This window comes from Magnolia sinica, chromosome 12 (genome assembly GCF_029962835.1).
Source record: "Magnolia sinica isolate HGM2019 chromosome 12, MsV1, whole genome shotgun sequence".
NCBI lineage: Eukaryota > Viridiplantae > Streptophyta > Magnoliopsida > Magnoliales > Magnoliaceae > Magnolia > Magnolia sinica.
Window position 1 is genome coordinate 73697275 of NC_080584.1, and position 21516 is coordinate 73718790.

Here is a 21516-nt window from a genome sequence, read left to right on the forward strand (position 1 = left end):
CTCCTATGCCCCTAAGAAGTTTTTAATGGTGGGCGTTCAATCAACGTTGTGCGTTCCACTTGAGATTTGGATCAACCTCATTTTTGGGATCATACCATAAAATGATCTGGCAGAAAGGGTGGACGGCATGGATGAAACACACATCATGGTGGACCCACATAGCACCGACCACTAGCCATTGGCTAATGGGAGGGTGAGTAGCCGAACCGTTACCTGCTTTGGGAGGGGTCAAGCACACCACTTGCCAGGGGCTGTCCATAGCATTATGTTTTGGAGAATTCGTCTTGACTTCCGTGGACCCCAAAAGCCATTGACCGTACATAGAATTGGATGGCCGAGATCTTAAGCCGAAAGTGCCACTTTGCTGGTGGAGTAAACAAATAGCAAGTGGTGCCTTACGTCAGGGTGCAAATGGACGGACCCGATTGCGTATTGAGTAACTCCGTACTTAATAAACTCGGTGGGGCCTACCGTGATGCAGTGCCTTATCTACACCGTCTATTCATTTTACCAGCTTATTTTAGGGTATGAGCTCAAAATTAAAGTATATCTACAGCTCAAGTGGACCAGACAACAGGAAATAGTGGGGACAATGACGTCCACCGTTGGAACTTTTATTGGCCGTACATTGATGTTTATTTGTTATTCAACCTCAGCCGTTTAATTCTTATGGTTGCTGTGGTGTGGTCCACTTAAGCTTTGATAATGCATAAATGAGCTGGAAAATTGGATGGATGGCTTGGATAAAACACAGGCATCATGGTGGGTCCCATTGAGTTTACCAGTATGTACTCAGTCCACGTCCCAAATGGACTGGGTCCAGTCAAGGGTGTCCCAGACATGGATGGACTACTTGTCCAAGTGTGATGTGACCCGTCCGTGCCAACTCAGACCTGGTCGAGTCTGATTTAGATCAGCACCATGAGGCAGCACAGGAAGTATCCTGACTAGGATGGGTCATCCCTCACTCGGTTGAGTCTTGACTAGGGCTGTACATGAACCGGGTTAGCCTGGTAAACTCGCTCGACTTGGCCCGAAAAAGCTCGACTCGGCCCGACCTGAAACTGAGTTCGGTCCAGGACGGGCTATTTTCTTCAGTTCGAAACTGAGTTTGGGCTAAATTCAAACAAGTCTCAGTTCGGCCTGACTCAGCCGTTTATATATATATATATATATATATATATATATATATATATATATACATATATACATATATATACATATATACATATATATATATACATATATATATATATATACATATATACATATATACATATATACATATATATATATATATATATATATACATATATATACATATATATATATATATATATATATATATATATATATATATATTCTTACCCTAACTATTAGAGACAAAAAAGTGAGAACGCTGTTTGACCCTTGACCTTGCTGTAAGGTTCGAAACTGGTCCGAACTTGCCCGATTGTTGACCGGGCCAAGTTTGGGTTGGACATGTTGGCCCGGTGACTGGGCCAGGTGGGTTTGGATTGGTTATGGCTGGTGATCGGGCCAAGCTGGGTTAAGCCCAGTTCAACTCGGTTCAGCCCAATGTACACCCCTAGTCCTGACGAGTCAATTTGAGTTGCAGAGTTTTCAATTAACTCACAAATCCTATATTGTTTGATAACCTGTTCTATATTTCAACCTAGATGTGGTCTCATGTTGCTCAAATCTGGTTGATCTCGCCTCACTTCCTGCGAATTGCTAGGTACTTGTAATTTAATGGAGAATAAAAAGATACTAGAGGTGCCAATTGTAGCTGGGGACCATCCGATGACTAGGTCAGGTGCATGGACTCACAATAAGTATAGCAGAATTAGGATAATTGTGTGTCCATTTTCCTTGAAGATGACAATATATTTTTATAGGTGCTCTTAAGCAATTCCCATATTCAAGTATATTTATAAAATATGTTGGAGGGATCTGTATTAGAATTAAAATTTATTTTCAAATATTTGTCCAATTATATCTCGATTGGCATGATATTCGAACAAGACATCGCTGGAGAGTCCTGCCATATACGGTACAAGATTCTCTATAGATATTTACATTCCCAGCTCAGTTGATGCCGAAGTCAACATTTAACATTGAGGTCAGCATCGGAAGTCGAAGTCGAAGTCATTGTCTAAGGTTGAGATTCAGTACTGGTAGTCGAGGTTGTCAAATGTTGACATCCGAAGTCAAGCTCATGGTCAGTGGGTCTGTTAATGAGTTTTGTTTCCAATTTGGTATAACTGTTTCATGCCGGTCACCGAGCCTTCTTGCCCTACTCTTCTTTTCCAGCTTTTTAATAGTTAAGGGAGCTTGTTCTGATGTTAGTTGCGATACCTTTCATACATTATAACAATGTGTATTACCATATGGCCCACCATGATGTCTGTGTGACATCCACTCCATCCTTCAGCTTCACCAACTTATACAAGAACTTGAGCTTAAAATAGAGACACATCCAAAACAAAAATGGGCCACGCCACAGGAAATAGAAAGGATCCAACGCCACCATCAAAACCTTCATGGGATTTTAGATTCCAGAGTGGTGTGGCCCACTAGATTTTTAAATCTTCCTCATTTTCTGGCTCATATCCTAACAAGAGCTGTTAAAACTGATTGACAGTGTGGATGTCACACAGACATCACGGTGGACCCCACAGAGCTTCTGCCAACAGGGTTCCCTTGTGGGCTAGGGTTTCATCCTTCCAAATGGATCCATTGCAATTCCACTAAGTAATTACGGTTTTGGTATTTTCCACTCCATTAGATTGAAATGCAATTAAATTATATTCCCATTGTTCTATGCGGTGGGGCCCACATGAGTTGTGGATCTAGCTGATTTTAGGGTTCAGATCCTAGCATCAAGGAGGAAACCTAATGGGCGGAGTGGACAATGGGCAAAAAAGTCTTTTTCATCGGGCAATCCTAACCTTCCAATTTGTGGCGGCATGCAGATAACCGGTTAAGAAGAGAGATGCAACGACAGTTTACATTCAATTGGAAAAGTTCCAAATAGCCGTTGATTTATGGACCATTCCTCTTCACGGTGGGATCAGAGCTCAACTCCTATGCATTACCGACCATTGGCTCCCACTCGTCAGAACTGATAACCACTTTATCCTATTCAAGTTTGTTGTCACATATCGTATGATTCCTTTTCCTTCCTTCTGTTATAACTAGGTATCTTTTTTCTCCCTTCAAGTGGGGTCCATGGTTTACTGATCCAGACCGCTGATATGATCAGCCTCATAAAATATCTCCTATGTTGAAAATCCCTAATCCTTGGCTTAGTAGCCTGCAAATAGATCCTTAAGACAAATCACAGCCAGTTTCAAGAAAGGGCCAATGATTGAATGGCTAGGATGATACAATCTACAAAATATTTGGGCCATTGCCCAACCTAAGTCAGGCCCAATGTATTACTAGAGGTAGAGTTGGGCACGAGACTGCTCGTCTCGGCAAACTTGACTTGTCTGACTCGTTTAGATTTGACTCCATCCGAACCGAGTAGGTGAGTCGATCCGAATCGAGTTGACTTTGTCCAATACGAGCTCAAACCGAGTTGAGTTCGAGTCACCCAATAACTTGACTTGACTTGACTCGAAATCCAACTCAGTACTAACTCGGCTCGATCTAAAACTCAACTCGTACATATATATTTAAAAAAAAAAAAAAACTTATATATGGCATTTCATGTCTGAGATGCCGTGTAGCTGATGGAAAGGCTGCAATTTTGGCAAGTGAATCTAGACATTGAGAGGTGATTTCAGCCCATGAATACCCACTTCACCAGAATCGAATTGACTTAGTACTTGTGACCAGATCAGACTCGATCCGGATTAGTCCAAGCTAGAGTTGGACTTAGATTTGGGTCAGGCATGCTGGACTCGGTACCGAGTCAGTTCGAGTTCGGGTCCGGCCCAGTTCAAAACCAGATTGAGTTGGGTTAGTCCTAACTTGGTACGACTAGACTTGATGCCCATCTCTACCCAGAGGTATCACCAAACCCTAACCCTAACGTGGAGATTGGGCACTTCTGGCCACTACTTTCATCCCCACGCATCATGTCCCTACTTGGGGTGCAAATGGGCCGGGTTGAACCAACAATATTAAATGGATTCGGGTTCAAAATTTGGTCCATTAGAGTGGGTCCATGCCTAATATATAAAATGAGTGAGTTCATCTCATTGTAGTTAATCATAATCATATATTAGAGATCATGAATTTTTGTTACCAAGAAAATTGATAATCTTTACTGAAAAGAAAATGTTCTCTAATACATAAGTATGAGTAACTATAATTATATGAACTCATTTTCAGGCATCTACCAAACAAGCGGATGAAGGTCATAGGTAGAAAGCGAAAAAAAAGATAAAGAAATATATTTGATTTTTGATACATAAGACATTCATGGGATGTAATCACTTGATGGATGGATAAGCCACCCATGGGATGTAAACACTCCATGGATGGCGCTTATATATATAATTATCAGCTTCCCATGGAATAATTTCTATGACAAGATAATGCCACTAAAAATGCTTTAATCAAACAAACCATTTAACTAAAAAAATTACACAATGCTACCACCATAATAGTGGCTCTACCAAAATGCAAGTACTTACCGCCGTGAATGTTCTTTTGCCATTCTCTCAATAGGAAATAGACGTTGAGGTGGGCTTTCCATTGCAATGGCTCCCCACGTCATAGGCCTTTCCCATGTGGATTTTGTGTCCTTCAGCTGACTTGACGAGGGGCTCCTTGCTTTCTGCCATAATGTCTTTTGTTCTGCCTTTTGCAATGTTGGTATTCATGTATATTGCATAGAGAATCAATTGAGCTGTGCCTAGTATGAAACCAATGCCATTCGGCACCTGCCAAAAATGCACACCATTATCTTTCATCCATGAAATTAAATTAATTTGGTTAGGGTGAAGTAATTTCTCTGCTCCCTTTTCTTATTTATAATAATATAAAACATTTGAAAATTAAACTATAATTCTCAAGAGCACCTAATACACAATTCTCTCGTGACACTAACAATCTATACATTCTTTGATATACATTTTGAGAAGTGCTGATTTTGGATGGCACCCACATGATTAAAAATTCATAGAGGAATGACCATAAGTTCAGTCAATGAAGCCTTTGGTTGAGTGATTTGAACAATTGATCTAATGAACATAATGTAGATGGACCACATCTTAAAATTTCTTCTACGCTAGAATCATAGTCATTTGATTGCTAACATGCAAACACATTATTAAAATTAGATATAACAACCAACGTTTTAGATGAGGGTGGCTCGGGATTTGGATGGCTAGCATTATGCAATCTGAGTCTTATTTTGGAACATGATGGGTTGAATGTGATGAGGTTGAGCACAGTCTTTCTCAAGGATAACTACTCTGAATCCACGGAGTTTCTCTCAACTCCTCATGGAGATTCTTCGAATTAGGAAGAAAATAGAAAATAATTTATAAGAATTCCAAAAATAAATTGATTGATAATAAAAATGAGTTTACAATCCTTTAAATATTAATATCAAACCTATAAGAAGTTTCATAATCAAACTCCAACTCCAACTCTCTAAAATTGTGACTTACTATAAATAGGAAACTTACTATTTATAGGCGGTCATGATTTCTATTAGACTTCATGGTTTTCAGCTAAAAATAGTGAGCGTCCAATTTGGCCTAACCATGTTATTCCGCTAATTTTTCTAAGCCCTTTTCATGTTGGACACGACTCCCAAAACTCAATGGATCATACGTTGTGATCGAACTAAAACTTACTATAAATAGTAAAAATAGAAATAAAATAGATTTTCGACCATCAATCTGATGGAATCTTGCAAATTCAGCAGAGGCAACCCAGCATAGCAGGGTTGGTTGGCTAAAGTAGCTTCTCCTACCCAAAATCATAAATGAAACGTCGAATAACTCATTCTAATTTGCAAGATATGTTTGTTTTAAGGTTCTTCGGATCACTTCCACCTCCGATTGGGTCGAATAATTCATTCTAATTTGCAAGATATGTTTTTTTTAAGGTTCTTCGGATCACTTCCACCTCCGATTGGGCCTTATCTGGTCTTTCTTGGCCATGAAATTGTCTACAACCCGCTCTACATCACTGGTCTAGCATCAATTTTGGGTTAAGATTTGATGCATGCATGCCAGCAGTGATATTGAAAATGCATGCATGGTTGATGATGCAGAATCAATTCAGAGGAACTAAATATTCAAAAACTTTTCAAGCCATATATGGCTTGAGTGAAGAAGCCTTTATATACTTCTCCAACTCCATCCAAGTCGCACATTACTAAGACACTCAGAAATTGTAAATATGGGATACATTAACTGAAAAATAAATGAACTACATTTGCAGAACCCACTATATCTACGTGGTAATCACAAAATCAAATCCTAGCCTCTAACTCACGGACACACTTGTTTATTAAAATGGAACCATTGGATATTTTTCATTTTCAACCATCTAATAAATATCCCACAATCTGATACTAAGAAAATGAAATAACTAAAACTTTTGGTTCATGATATATCTAAAGTAGGACCCATATTTTGGATTGTTTAATTTCATTTTCTTGCATACCTCGTATATAATTTATAAGTAATTTCTGATTACATGTGTATCGTGCATAAGACTCTGTCAAAGTATCAAAGATTTCCTTGTGAGAAAAAGGTTAGCGTATGCATGTGATTGCGTGGTACTTAAAATGAGGCAAGATAAATGCTGTTAGACCATGTTGGAACTTAAATACCAATGGCTAGGATTGTCTCTACAACTGTGGCCCAACTTGTATATATATATTACAATAGTTGTGACTTTAATGAGGGGGAAGTTGAGAGATCACATGTTTTAATATTGTTTATCTTCATAAGTGCATTCATATTCAATTTCAGTCTAATCCATATTATTCATCTCCATTATTAGCCTAATTAGATGTGGGGTCCACAAGTGAGAAGATGAGAGAGATGAGGGATAAAAGAGATTAAGCTGATAAATATTCTAGTTATATTTCTGAAAATGAAGAAAATAAGTCTTTATGCAAGCATAATACCCTTAGATTATAATCCTAATGAGCATTCCAAACACTTCTGATCAGAATAATGCATTAAGATATAGTGCCTTTTTTTTTCTTTTTTTTTTTACAATTTATAATTATGTCCATGATGAACTATCTAAACGGGCCCTTAATATGGCAAATCCACATCCACTATATCTGTGATGCAAGGATCTTGATACGGGGATGAATGTGATGAGGTCGATCATCATCTTCCTCATGGATAACTACTCCGAATCCACGGAGCTTTTCTGGACTCGTTAAATCAGAAGTTCTGGATTTATAAGAAGTTGGTAGGCTTTGACAGGAAAACTTCGAGCCTAAGGAAAAACTTACCAAAGTGGGGTATTCATATTTAACACTTGGTTTATATTATGGGTAATCTAAGTCATTCATATAAAGAAAAATATCCTACTATGATTACCCACGAAATTTTTCACTCGATGGACACTAAAATCAATGGTTAAGGAGAAAATTTGTCAATTAGTCACTTTTGCAATGATCTAAGGGCCAAAATTTGACATGTATAGTTAATTTATGATACATACGTATGGTATAAAATTTTAAATCAAACGGATTATGGGAACGATGTGATTTAGAATTCAAGGGTCTAGGTTAATAAAATTTTCATAATTATTGTTGATATGAGAGTTTTAGAAAATTTAATGGTTCTACATGGTTGTAAGCACATTTCTAAGTAATTCACACAAAAGAACTTATATCTAAAGCATTATGAATAAGGAATTGTTAACTAAACAAATTAAAGAGAATATACATATATCAATGAACATAATGGATGGTCAGATGACATGTTAAAATAGAAAAAGTTGATAGTTAGTACTCTGATCATGTATGTAAGTGGGTGTATGGTCAATTTTGTAAACGAATAATCACAAGTGAGTTTTTGGAGTGATCAAAAGATAGAACATGTATACCGTTAGATCCAAGTGACTTGTTCACATATATAAGTTTCTCAGATTATAGTTTTGATGATGGATTAAGCATATTCATAGGTGATGAACAAGATGAACAGATCAGAATCTTAATTTGATTTGTGTACAAGTAGATGTTGAGATCAAGTGGATAATTTACTATGATCAGGTGGTCCAAATTCAGAGTGGACAGTCATATATCTTTACCTAGCATTGAATAGTTGACTGAACGATTGATTATGATGGACAAGTGAAAATACTTGGGTATATGATTATCCTATCTCAAAATTAATGGTCAGATAGCTTGATCTATGAATGTAAATTATTCTCAATGGTCAAATTCATGTTGGAGAATGGATGTAGGTTAGGATAGCTAGATTGGTATCATATACATGTACATAATAAGTTAAATTTCATGGTAACACTTAAGAACTTTCAATACTCGGGTATTGAAAAGTTTAGGGTGTTACAATATTAGACTTATTTTAAAAAAAGAAATGTTAAAATAAAAAAATGTATAATAACACCCTCTTACAAGATCAAAATGATCTTTTTGACAACCTATAAAGTCTAAAAAAATTGCTGCAATAAAATTCCTATGGAGCATTTCTTCCCATGTGAGACATTTTTTAAGATCCAATTTTTTTTAAAAAAAATTATGCACAATGCCCGAGGCATTAAGAAGTCTTCTATACTTCTCAATGGAGACTAGTGTGATAATAAACTTGAATTTGGTTTACCCGATTCATTTATTTTCCTTTATTTATATATGAAAAAAATATGGTCAGCCTGAACTAATAATACCATTGCGATTGCACCATTATAAACAAAATAATGAAAGTAGTACTTTTTTTCTTCTTTTTTTTACACATGCACACAGACCCCACACACTCATGCTAGTGGAATTTCACCATCTATGGATACTCGAACCCTTGACCGGGTGTTAAAACTCCTAAGAGTCTACCACCCGAGCAAAAGTACGCACTGGTAGAAAAGACCAATTGTAACTTATATGTTAAAATCAAAAGATTATATGAAAAAAAAGGTCACTCACACATACCTAAGTCAGGATGCTTATAAAAGCTTGATCAAGTACAAGTAGACATAGTGAGTTCCCTGTAAGGCCACAAAAAGTATAGGCCATCTAACCACTTTAGTGATAAAATTGACCAAGTACTCCCAGAGTAATCATGTAACTAAGGACACTTCAAATCGAGAAAGTAGGGGCATCCCCGTTAGGCTACGACGTGCAAAGGCACTACTTTTCAGATTCATTCTTGATGCTATCACTGATTCAAAGTGAAAGGGTTGTGATTAGTTACTCGTAATGTCATAGAAAGCGAAGCGACAGTCATAACATTTTCCTCAAACCCTTATGATATGTGAGAGTTACTTTCTTTCTTAAAAATCAAATATTATCAACACTAAGGCAACAACCAATCTAGATTAAGACCTAGTTTAACCAGAATGGTGGAGTGTATACTTGCTTTAGCATTCAATTTCACATAATTTTATCAAAGAGGGGCATCTATAGATAATCCACCCTGAGCGGGGTGTCCAATTGCAATGAGATTTAGATTGTGTGTGACTTGTAATTTTCTCTCAAAATTAAACCCAAATTCAATCACTTTAAACTCAAAGTCAAGCTTAAAACAATGCTTAAAAATTATAGAAAAACCCCATAAGAATCGGTCCAACCCAAGCCCAAAACTAGGCATAAAACCTACTCTATTTGCTACTCATTCTTCTAAAGATGGCATGATAGATTTAATGGTATCAAATAAAGGTTATTAATAGTTTATTGGAAAGCGTATCAAATTACCTTTCTAACGAGCCCAAGATCAATCAAATATGACGAATATCAAGATAGATATAGCCAATTTACCAAAACAATGTCGCTAAAATTTGCAAGCAGGGAGGGTTGAACCATCAGATGACTTTGACCCACTTTTTAAGGGTCGAATTGAATCCAAATGAGGAGATTTCAGTCCCATTGGAAAGCTTATTGAATTACTTTTCCAACGAGTACAAAAACACCAAAAATAAAGCTATAATGAGTGAGGTATGAGATTGACGAAGGGTGAATAGAATCATGTAGGAGGCGGCTCTTTAATGAACTGCCTACCATGTGGATTTCTTTCAAAATTTGATGTGCATTTTGGTAGCAATCCATGAGATAAGGGCTCATCATGAGCCACCTGTCACGTAAATGATTCTACAATTCAAGATGTGGTCTGTGAAAAGAGAGAAAAGCTTCCTAGGGAGGTGTAACTTAGGGAGAGTTCATCCAAAAGTCAACTCTCCTCCAAATTTGTAATAACTTGAGTTTGCATAAACAATTGTACACAATTGTACACTCAAACCTTGGGGTCATGGAACATAGTAGATACTTCAACACACCATAGGATCACGCTCATGCTAACGATGGATTTGCAAATGATTGAGTATATGATTAAAAAAAGGTTATGTCTGACTAGAGTCACCTAATTCCACATTTGGCTAGATCCTGTAGAAATGTTATGGTAGAGAATCTAAGGATTTCCTATATTAAGATGACTCCTAAATCCGTGGCTAGAGATTTTGAGTAAGGAATCACGATAACAGAGAAGGAAGGTGTTAGGCACCCACTTTATGTAACTCTCGATTTTTCAAAAAAAATATAAATAACGTTATTTTTAAAAAAAATTAAGTGAGAGAGAGATCCATCGATCTCATCCCATCTCTCCTCCTATCATTCCTTATCCCAACTATGTTTTATATCTCATAGTCTCCTAACAAACCCTCTTTCTTAAAGAGGGAGTGTGTGAGAGCAAGAGTCCTATTAAGACTCAAAGAACCAGAGAAAAAATTGTAGAGCAAAAATGAGAGAGAAAGTGGGAAATAGATTTTTAGAATTGGCTTATTCATATTAATATAATGATCTTTTCTTTGCTTTCTTTGTGTAGTAGTTTAATTCAGTATTGATATACACATTTGACAAATTGGATCAATTAAGCATCAATTTTATACATCTAACTCATCCATGTAGAAGGGTACACTGATGCGTATAACTTTAGGGCTGATGTGCATAAGGTGAGATTTTTCCATAATGAACAGCGATTATTATGATTTATGTACAGTTCACGGGTTTTCTAAGACTTAATCACATAATGATTTCAAGAATCAGACATATTCGACACCTCAATAGACCACACCAATTATAGATTTACCAAGATTCTTCCTTAATTTAAAGAAATTAAATTAATACCGGAAGAGTAATTCTTTGCGCAAGTTACAACTTGATACAGAGAATTATATGCTCTAATATGATATGTATGATTAAATAATTTTCATTCATCATATTCCTAAGAATAAAATTAATTAAAATCCTAAATTTCAGACCGATCAGATCATTGGATGGGTCGCATCGATCTAAGGTAATGGTAGGCAATGAACTATGTGTTGATTTATTGAGAACCATTAGATGGTTGAGATCTAACTCGATTTGGACCGACTATCAAAATTCGGACATCAGATGATGACAACATCCATATTTGATGATCGATCTGACCATCTAGTGGGACACATTAACCAATCAATGTGATCGTTAGTAATTATAATAAATTAATGTATGGATGATCAAATCAAGATGATCATTGGTTGTCCCTTGAAATTAATCAAGTAATGATCAATGGTTGGCTTTGATCCATCTATCAAATGCGATTTGAACCTTAAATTATAAAGTACATAAATTCTTAAAATTTCTTATAAATCATCACAAACTACATAAATTTTCAAAATTTTAGAGCTAAAATAGATTTTTTTTTTTTTAACGAAGTCATGAGATTTTAGCATAAAATTTCAGAATATTATAGAATGCCGCCCGAACTTTCAGAAGAATCAACTTTCAAGATTGTTACTAAAAACAACCAGAATCTTTAAAAATTCCATGGGCTAATTCTAAATTTATAATATTTGTTCTTAATTTATGAATTAATTTAAATGAAATATCTTATTATTTAAATGGATTTAGATTGATCAAAGGTTGGCCCCATCATGTAAACTAGTTAGATTACAAAATAATTTTTATTTATGCGATTTTAGAAAATTCTAATTTAAATCAAACCATTGGTTTACGAAATCATCTCTACCGCATCAGAGTGATCCTGATGTGTTTTCCCTCCATTAAGTTAAAATAGATTAATTGATTATGTGTTGTATATATGTTTTAACATTGTCGTTATGATCTCTTATTTGATTTGATTGAAAATATAATTTTAATTGTTGTATTATTAATGATGCGAATTGTTTAATATGTTAGTATAGGCAATAATAAGGTTTACTCTGTTGGTGAACATATGATATAATTTTTGTATAGTTGCTACTAATGATCTAATTTGCTGAATGGATATAACTATAAATTGATAGTTGTGATGATGTTACCAATTAGCATGAAAATTATAATGATTCAAGATTGAGACGAGGAGTGATCATATGATATATCATTCACGACTACTTAATATGTTTGTGCATCCATCATTTATATGCACAATACGTGCTGAATTCCTAGAGGACCTCCATGGATGGTATATCGGGTAGAATCGTTACTAAAAGCCCACTATACCAGTGGAAGCCTACTGAATGAGTAAATGTGCGCATTGCCTATGCCTACCAAATGGTATAAGCCTGCCAAGGCGTAGATGCGGGTTGATGGGTTTCTAACTTAAGAAAGTGGACGAATTCCTACTTGATGCATTCATACAGTGCATAACATTTTTATTTTCTTTCTAAACTTATATTGTATATGATTGTTGTTATTCTATTCGAATTTGATGTGAAGAACAATGCTGGGACTTCTCTCTGATCCTACCCAGCTTACCTTGCATTAATGTAAATATGTATAGATAAGATTGAGGGCGAGCTAGTGGCTCAAGAATAAGAATACGTGGTGGAGCTAGAAAATTACCCAAGGGACAAATGACCATACTAGATAGAGGAAATAGTTGCTATGCTAAACTAACTATGATTATAATTTCAATTTCATTTGATGTTCTTGAATTATTAATTTTTTCTTTTAAGTTTGTTAGATAAAAATTTATTTTATTGGATAAGACTCCGAATGAAATGGTCCTTAGCTATGTTAATAACTAATGATTAAAATTAATGGCTAATTTCTTATTCATGAGATGTGATTGAGTATGAGCGAAACTTAGATCTATGTTAGTACTACCAGCTAGGCAAATTTTATGTAAGCATATCAAATAATTTAAGTACACTTAGTGTACAAGTCATGACGTGGATCTCAAGTCCAAAATATACGCTAAGTACCTAAAATCTGAGTCATGATACTCTGCCTGTATAAGCATATAGTCTTAAGTTTACAAGATCTCTCAAAATTTTGATAATTTAGTTAGTTCTTACATGCTAGTTAGTGATATGTGTGTAATGATGTGTCAAATGCAATGCCTACGACATGCATTAATTTCAGTTGGATAAATCCACTTTGACTACTCATTTGCCAAAGCAGTAAACCAACCAGTCCAAATTTCTAATGAGGTTTTCCTCCTCAGTTCAGAGGAGAGATAGAGCAGCCGATTGTAAAAAATAGATGTTTCATCGTGCTCTTGACCGATCGAGTAGTCTGCTCGACCGGTTGAAGGGTGTTGCTCGATTGGTCGAGGAATGCTCAACTCAAAGTCCAGCGACTGGATTTTTTATTGCTCGACCAGTCGAGGGCCTGGCTCGACCAGTCGAGAACCCAGCTCGGCTAGTCGAGGGTTACGCAGATTCAGCCTGAATTTGATGCGGACTGCGTAAATTTGAGGCGGTTTTCGCAGAGGTGGGAAAATGAGTTTCCTAAACTATAAATAGGGGTCCCTAGGGCTATTCTAGGGCATGCTAAGGGTTTCTAAAGTGATTCCTTTAAAGTGTTTTCACGACTAAGGTGAAAGAGAGAAGAGAGAGGAAGCTTGTGCAAGGGAGGATTCTGCTCATAGAGGTAATCTACTGCACAGACGACATTTCAGCGCTTCTATGTCCTCGTGATCAGTGAGATCTCTCAGTTTTTCATTATTCTCTTATTGTTCATCCACTCCTACGTAAGCGAAGAAGGTTTGATCCAAGCGGTGTGTGCTTGTGATCGGTTGTAACGTTCTACTTCATAGTAAATTATTACTCTGGACGAGGTCCCGTGGTTTTTATCTCTTCGAGGGTTTTCCACATAAAATCTCTTGTGTTGTATGGTTTGTACTTTAATTTATTTCATTGCTTCATTATATCCCATAATTCTAGTGTTTTGGGAGGCGAGATCCTAAGGTTTTTGTGCAACACTCCCAACAAAGTGGCATCAAAGCGTTCAGGTTGGTTGAACAGAGTGGGATCGAATTTGAATTATGGAAGGTGGCTCATCAAGGATGATCAGTCTCATTGGTTCTAATTGGACCATATGGAGGACTTGCTTTATTGCAAAGACTTGTATGCTCCAATTCTAGGCATATCAGCAAAGTCAAAGGATATGTCAGATGATGATTGGAAGAAGTTGGACCGGAAGGCGGTGGGGTTTATTAGACAATGGTTGGATGATTCCGTATTCCACCATGTGTCTATGGAGACCTCAGCCGCTAGCCTATGGCTGAAATTGCAAGAGTTGTATAAGAGGAAGACAGTCAGTAATAAGATTTTTCTGATAAGACGACTTGTGAATCTAAAGTAAAAAAAGTGGTTCTGTGGCTGAGCACATGAATGGGGTCAGCAACATATTGAACCAGCTCTTCGCTATGAAGATGGTCTTAGACGATGAACTACAAGCTTTGTTATTGCTTGGTTCATTGCCTGATAGTTGGGAGACATTGGTGGTGTCTCTGAGTAACTCCGCACCAGACGGAAAGGTGTCCATAGAACAGGTAACTAGTTGTCTCTTCAATGAGGAGACAAGGAGGAAGTCTCAGGAGTTTACTCAACAAGAGACTCTTGTGATATAAGATCAGGAGAGAGGAAAGAATAGAAAGGGTGAAAAATTTTAAGATAAATCAAGAGGAAAGTCGAGTGTCAGGAAGGATATTGAATGATGGAATTGTGGCAAAAAGGGCCACTACAAGTATGAATGTTGTAAGAAGAAGAATGATAAGAAAGGAAAAGGAAAGAAGAATGAAGATGAATCAGACTCCACTGCATTCACTTCAAATGGTGATGTTGTAGTTATTCTTTCAGCAGATTATGATGTTTGTCTCACGGCTACAAGTCAGGACACCGACTGGGTGATAGACTCGGGAGCCTCATTTCATGTGACTCTACGTAGGGATTTCTTCACAAGCTACAAGTCAGGTGACTTTGGGACAGTGAAGATAGGAAATTCTGAAGTATCGAAGATCATAGGGGTTTGTAATATTTGTGTGAAGACCGATGTGGGATATACATTGATTCTCAAGGATGTGAAGCACATTCCAGACCTTCACCTCAACCTGATATCGACAGAAAGGTTGGATGATGATAGCTATGAAAGCCGATTTATTGATGGGCGCTAAAAGCTCATCAAGGGTTCGTTGATGCAGCCAAAGGGAAGAAGTGTTACACCCTTTACAAAGCAAGTGTCAGTGTGTGCAAGGGTCGGTTGAACGCAGCGGAAGATTCAACTACTGACATGTGGCACAGGCGTCTAAGCTACATGAGTGAAAAATGACTTCAGCTATTGGTAAAGAAAAGGGTCCTTCCAGGCGTGATAAATATACCTCTCAAAACCTGTATTAACTGTTTATCAGAGAAATAGCATAGAGTTTTATTTGTTAAATCTGCTTCCCATGTTAATAAAATGCATACATTAGATTTGGTTTATTCTGATGTTTGTGGTCGTATGAGGACAATAACCTTAGGTGGGGCATTGAATTTTGTCACCTTTATAAATGATGCATCTAGGAGGGTTTGGGTTTATGCTTTGAAATCCAAGGACGAGGTATTTGGTGTGTTTAAAATATTTCATGCTATGGTCGAGAGAAAGAGAGACATATAGATCATTAAAGTGCATGCGGACTGATAATGGTGGTAAATACATTGGTGATGTAAGACCCGTATCATAGTCCGTATCGTTCCGTAGGCTTCCACGATTCTCTCGGTCGAATTCCGGCAACTCTCGACCCGTATCCGACATTTGCACACGATCTTAAGCAGGGTCCCACATACCGAAGTCGGCTCGAACCGAAACTTGTACCTTAACGACCGCACCGTCGCCGCGGTTCCAATGCCGTGACTCGTGCACCGAACCAATACCCGTACCAGAAGATGTGGGCCCACGTTTATTTCGAGAAAAATGTCGTGCATTGTGAATTTTGAGGGAATCTCTATAACGTGTCCCATCAATCAATCAATGTCAAATACAAGCCATACGCCAAGTACATCACCCATCCCTCCCTTTTCACAAGTCAACTCTCTCTCTCCTACCCATCCCTCTTTTACAAGATTTCAACCCAACTCATACCTCTCCTTACAAACACCACTCCATCCATCCCTTTAATCCATCATTTCTCATTTTCTATCATTTCTCACAACTCAATCCCAAGCAACCAAAATTTCCATACGTCCAAGCTCTTCTCTAAAGCCAAGTGTGGCCCACTTTCCCTACCCTCTCATCTCTCATCCCCACCATCAAAACCCCATCACCCACCATTAAAAGTTGAGTATAAGAGCATACAAGCCTAAGGGATCAAGGAGAATGCCTAGAGGTAGGTGATCCACCGTTAAATTCTTATTTTAGGGCCCACTTGTTGGTGGGACTCATTTTGATGTATGTAATGTAGTGAGGGACCCATAGTGGCGGGGTCTCTCTATCTCACCGGTTTTCTCTCTCTTTCGCTCTCTCTCTCTCTCTCTCCCTCTTTCTCTTTCTTTGGTGGGATGTCTTGTGGCCACCTTGTGCATGACGATCTTGGCCGTCCGGTCGTGAGGCCCACCCTGCAGCGGGTCTATTGGACGGTCAAGATGAGGGAAAAACACAAGTATCAGATTGGTTTAAATTAGGTGGGCCACGTTCATGTAGGACCCACCTTAATGTGTGGGCCACGTCCATGTGGGACCCACCACAATGTTGTGTATCCATGCCGTCCAGCATCCTGGACGCTGGACAGGGCGTGGTCGCTAACATGGGGTGCGTGTACTGACATGGGTATGTACTAACGAGCTATATAAAAAATATATTTATATTTGTTTGGGGTGGGCCACCCATGTAGGCCCCACCTTGATGTATGGGGCTGATCCACGCCGTCCATTCCATCCCTCAGATCATTTTAGATGTTAAGCTGAAAAATGAACCCAATATGACTATCTGGCGGACCATAACATAAGAAATAGCGATTTCTACCGTTAAAACCCATCTGATGATTCTACACACTAAAACATACCCAATATTGGGCTTGTTTGGTCGGTCTTGAGCCATGAAATGCAATGGCTGGGTTAGATTCTTCGAATGTGGGCCCTACCTAAGAAAATCCTTAGAAAAAAATAATAATAATAATATCATAAGAGGCAGCAGCACCTGCTGCTGCTACTGACCAGAGATGCAGCAGTGTCTGCGTGGACGCTGGGCGGGCAGAGACCCAGGACCCCAGCTGTGGGCCCCACCGTGATGCGTGTAAAACATCTACACCGTGCAGTTAGGCGGGCCCCCTTAGGGCAGTGGGCCACCCCCAGAGGCAGCCGTATCATAGCTTAGGTGGCCCACGTCATAGGGAACAGAGGTGATTAAACGTCTGCCATTAAAACCCTTTTGGGTTACAGAAGTTTTGGATCATATATGAAATTTGTTTTTACTCCTCACTCAGGTCCGTGTGACCTCATCCACAGGTTGGGTGGAAATTAAACATTATGGTGGGCCCCAAGGTCTGTATGACCTCATCAGCAGGTTGGGTGGAAAATAAACATTTTGGTGGGCCCCAGCTCTGTGTGACTTTATCCACAGGTTGGGTGGAAAATAAACATTATAGTGAGCCCCACATGGGACCCACTGATGTATGTATGTGTGGTAATCCACACCTTCCATTAGTGTGGACCCCACCATGAGTTATGTAATTCATCTATGCCATCCATGGGACCCACCATGATGCATGTGTTTCATCCAAACCGTCCAACCATTTTGGAGATTATTTTAAGGCATGTGATGGAATAAAAATTATATATATATATATATATATATATATATATATATATATATATATATATAAGACAGATCTAGGATCAGGTGGACCACATTATAGAAAACAATGGGTTTGAACATCCACCATTAAACCTTTGGGAATTCTAATGGTGGAAATCCTTAACACCACTTGTATTTGAGTGTGGCCCATTTGATATACATGTGGCCCATGTGGTGTGGCCCACTTACCATATTTATGGCCCATTGTTGAGGCCCACCTTGATTTGCATGAGGCTCGTTGTTAAGGCCGCCTTAATAAATATGAGGCCCATGTTATAAGGCCCATTGTGACATATGCAAGGCCCATGTGATTAGGCCCAACTTGATGTATTTGTGACCCGCCCACTAAGGCCCACTTTGATATATATGAGACCCATGGTATGAGGCACATTTGATGTATTGGAGGCCCACAGGTCGAGGCCCAATGGGATGTACATAAGGCCTATTGTAATGTGTTTCCACTGTGGTTTATATGATGATCTCGATGGTGGGCTACGCCTTGGGAGCAATGATGGTTTGACGTCCACATTGTATGGATAATGTTGGTTAAATATCTACATTATCACTCTCCCTAGGGCCCATTGATAAGCCCATATTTGTAATGTGTAGGCCGTTTAGGCCCATCTTCGTTATGAACAGAGCCCAACACCATATAACTTGTTTAGTATAGATCCATGATTCATGCTCATACGCATCATATGTATGCTTGATATGAGGAGTGACCAGTCATAGCATATGCTTTCGGACAGATTGTTTATGGGCTCCCTGATAGGTGGAGTTGCCCTTCATGAGCGCGCGGTACGCGTAGGACTGTTGCATGACTAGTAGTGTGATTCATGCACTTCACATTTGTATGACATGATTACTATATACCCTAGTGACATTGGGGTTATGACCTCCACAGACACATCGTGGATGGCAGGATCGAATACCGAAAATATTATTACTAAGCATTAAGGCACCATAGATGTCCCTAGGTGAAAATTCCTAAACCCGATGGTACTAGAGGATGACTCCAATGTCGAGACCGAGTGGATATATGAGCGCACGAGGGCCGAATACCAAGAGGCCGCATCTCTCACTGTGTCGCGGTCGGTTGAAAAGAGGTGTGGCCTTACTCGCCCTAGAGTAGGGCCCAATACTAGGCTGAGTTTGACCAGCTCGTGAATGGGTCCGCTATTGACGTGCTGGATAGGTATTGGCAGACTATTGGTCAGGCGGATAGTGAGGTTTCTTACGCTCACTTGGACTGTGCGGCTAAGAGAGCAGTGCCATTTGGAGTGTACTAAACCCCGGTGATTATCCAGAATGAGAACTGTACTGATATATGATGAGGATTGACATGCTTGAACTGTATCTCGCATTGCATGGTCTTGACATAGCCGATAGCATTCATATCTTACACCGCATAGCCTTGGTACGGCTGATTGCATTCATGTACTCATCAGCATGATTCCTCATTTCTCTGAACTTGCATTCTGAGCACGCTTATATTGCGCACACACTTACACCACCTTTTAAGCTTTATATAAGCTTATGCACGATTGATGAGTGCAAGTGACGTCAGGACGCAGTCGTAGCCTTGTCGCAGTTGGAGTGTGCAGCTGAGCTTTTGGAGTTTCTGTTATTATCATTATCTTGTATTTCCCTTCATACGTATTATATTCAAAGTTTTTTATCATAGTGGATTTTGTAATGGTGTTTGTAAGTGCTATAGTTTATATCCCTGTCTGTTGTCAAATTTATGGTGCCAAAATCACTGTTATATATAACTTGCATTAGTGAAGCTCTCTTAAAGATCAACATTCATGAACAAGCTAAGCTCACAACAAGCAAAGCTCACAAGTACAAGGATCAATCTTGAATGCAAGAACTGCTCACAAGATAAGACTCAAGCTGCAAGACTTCAAGAAGAGTACAAGGCAGTTTGTAAAGAACTCAAGACACTTTCAAGATTGAGCTACATCAAGATTTCAACTACATCAAGACTTCAAGGCTCATACTTCAAGGTCACTTGTTCCTAATGTTTCAATGTCCTAACTTCATGGTTGAGGTTTGACTGACCATAGGTTGACCTTAGAAGTAGGTCATTTTAGATACATAAGTCGAATGTTTATTTTACATGAGTTTGGTCTGTTCTTCGACTAGTCCTAGGCCTTCTTCGACTAGTCCTAGAGTTGCTTCGACCAGTCTAAGAAATTCCTCGATCAGTCGTGAGTTTGTTACAAATTTCGGATAAAATCTGTTAGGCTTCGACTAGTCCAGGAATCTGTTCGACCAGTCGAAGGAACAGTGTCGACTGCATCTTCGACCTGTCGAAAATCTTCGACTCAAAATCCAGCGATGTGTTTCAGGTTCTTCGACCAGTCGAAGGAAACCTACGACCAGTCGAAGGTGACCTTCGACCAGTCGTAGAACGGTCAGAGCTTATCCCGCCGGATCTTTCAAATATCTGTTATTGTCTCGACTAGTCGAAGAGTTCCCTAGACCAGTCGAAGACGCGATCTGCTTACCTATAAATAGTGCACGAATCTTAGAAGAAATTATCAAATTAATTAGTCCATTCAAGCCAATCTTCGTTGAACTTCTGAGAGATAATTTTGTGCTCCATCTAAGCTAAGTGTGCTTATTTAATATTCTCTTTCCTTAGCTTTATTTAATTGATTTTGTTTCTGCTATTCCAATCTAATTTGATAAGAGGAATTGTTATTCCCTTTCTTTGGAATCAAAATCAATTAAGGCAAGCCCTATTCGATTTAATTTAAAATCTATTAGAATTAGAACCATTGTAATTGAGTACTGGACATTGAACTTGGACATTCAATCATCTACTCTGATTTGGTTCTACCGGGCTGCTACAACGAAGGAGATAATCAGGTATTTTACATTTAATTGTAAATTTCTTTTTGTTTTGGTTTCTTTCAAGATTTGCCAGAAAAATCTTGTTGTATTGGTTATCTGAGGAGAGTCAGGAAAACTCAGAAGAAGGGTTTTTTTTAATTGTGTAAGTCCACAGACAAAAACACAATTGTAAAGGTTTTGGGTGAACCTGGAAAAACTTATTTTCTTAGTGAACGCTAATATCCCCTATGTGAGGATATTAGGAGTGGAGTAGCATTTTGTGTGGCTGTTGTTTAACAGTTGGTGAACACACAGGCGAACCACTATAATCCCTTATGTTGTGGTTGAATGATTTATGCTTCTGATTTTTAATTATTCTTTTGTGGGATGTATGTATGGTGGTGAATGTTGTAATCATTTAATTCAAGCATTGTGAGAATGTTGTAATAGTTTAGAATTTATTTTCAGCTATTCCTTTA